Here is a 2,242-nt window from a genome sequence, read left to right as displayed (position 1 = left end):
GAATTAGATGTTATTGACTTAATGAACCACCAGAAAAGAGTAAAACATGAAAATATAAAATATCTTATGCTATTTAGATTTCTATTACTTAGATTTAAAGCCCTAGTAAATTGAAACAATTACATAAAAGATTATTTAAATATGTATAATTTCCCAAAGTGGAGGAAACTTTGATATCTAACTATCCACTATTAAGCGAAATTATGAAACAAAAAAATACAGAATATTTTAATATTATCATCTAAATATTTGTAAGAAATGCTCTCATTTTATTTGAAGCAATGTTTTGTTTTCCTTTCAATGATCTAAGTCTGTCACCTGACAACAGAATTGCTGGGTTCATAAATTTTGCTGACAAGGGAGAGGTCAGATTGAGGACATATTTTATAAATTGTTATTTCATTGGTAGGTGAGCATTCCATCTGGCTAGTAATCTCTCTCTCCATCCCATCTCCCTGCCGCCCTCTCTCATACATAATATTTGGTGTGGTGAGCAATGGAAGTATGTATTTATTCATTTCATAAGTACTTGTTGAATGTTTAAGCTGTGCCAGCCATTCTGTAAAGCAATGTAAATACAACATAGGACAATAACTATAACTATGACTTATTAAGCTACTACGTGGTAAGCATATATGTTGTTTTTAATTATCACAAACATCCTGTACCCCATTTCCCATGTAAGAAAAACATGACTTATAGAAGTCAAATCTTTACTGACTTTCAAGCAGCTAACTTTTATTGGAATTCTTCAGTCCAGGCTTATCAGATTCTATAATCAAAGAATAGTCAAGTAAGGTCTGTAAAGAAGTATTGCAAAATAAAAGAATGAAAATGGGGGCGCCTGGGTGGCTCAGTTAGTTAAGCCTCTGCCTTCGGTTCAGGCTCAGATCATGTTCCCAGGGTCCTTGGGTTGAGTCCTGCATTGGGCTTCTTGCTCAGCAGGGAGCCTGCTCCCCCCTCGGCTCCCCCTGCTTGTGCTCTGTCTCCTTTCTCGCTCTCTCTAACAAATAAATAAATAAAATCTTAAAAAAAAGAGAGAATGAAAATGTTCTAACATTTTATTCTTTAAAAATGCATTAAAATTTTATAAATATTTGGAATATAAAAAACCAGCAACTTGGTTTAAGAAGAAATTTATTGAAAAGCAACATCCTATAAATCTAAGCCATTCTTGAGCATCCTGTGTCTTAATAATAAGTTTTGAAAGTCTTCTCAGGACAACCTTTGGCTAGAGGTTTTTTAAAAAGTCACAATATGAATTATTATGGCAACCAGAAGTATAATTTTGTTATAATGTGCTAAGTGACAGGCAATAGCATTCCTTTTTCTTCCTATTAACACATAATTATTTTGTGGCCGTAATGAAACAATATACACAAATGATCCATAGCAGTAAATATTCAGACATCCAACAAGATGTTAAAAATGCCATTATATTCAATTTTATTTTAATTTAATTTAATGATATGCTCATGAGTTATCACTTGAAATTACCAAAGTCTATGCAAAATGATAATATGTTTAATTTTAGCTAATTTACTTTTTTTCTCAGATAAATACAGTATAAGAACAATTTAAGCTTAATCTACATTTTGGATGTCAGCATCAGCTATAAGAAGTTACTTTCTAAATTTCGTTTGCTAAAGATGATGATATACAGTGTCATTTTGTGTTATTAAATACTGTATATATGCCTGTGAAAGTTGAGATAGTGTTGGATGCTTTCTCATGATCATTTTCCAAATTATTTATAATGTCCTAATTCCTTAATTATTCAATAGGTTTTTTTTAAATTTTTTTTTATTCTTATGTTAATCCCCATACATTACATCATTAGTTTTAGATGAAGTGTTCCATGATTCATTGTTCGTGCATAACACCCAGTGCTCCATGCAGAACGTGCCCTCCTCAATACCCACCACCAGGCTAACCCATCTTCCCAACCCCCTTCCCCCCAAGAACCCTGTTTGTTTTTCAGAGTCCATCGTCTCTCATGGTTCGTCTACCCCTCCGATTTCCCCCGTTTCATTCTTCCCCTCCCGCTACCTTCTTGTTCTTTTTTTTTTCTTAACATATATTGCATTATTTGTTTCAGAAGTACAGATCTGAGATTCAACAGTCTTGCAAAATTCACAGCGCTTACAGAGCACATACCCTCCCCAGTGTCTATCACCCAGTCACCCCATCCCTCCCACCCCACCCCCCACTCCAACAACACTCAGTTTGTTTCCTGTGATTA

Source organism: Leptonychotes weddellii, chromosome 2 (genome assembly GCF_054177405.1).
Source record: "Leptonychotes weddellii isolate Sample4059 chromosome 2, ASM5417740v2, whole genome shotgun sequence".
NCBI classification, from domain to species: Eukaryota; Metazoa; Chordata; class Mammalia; order Carnivora; family Phocidae; genus Leptonychotes; species Leptonychotes weddellii.
Note: the sequence above shows the minus strand (reverse complement) of the source record.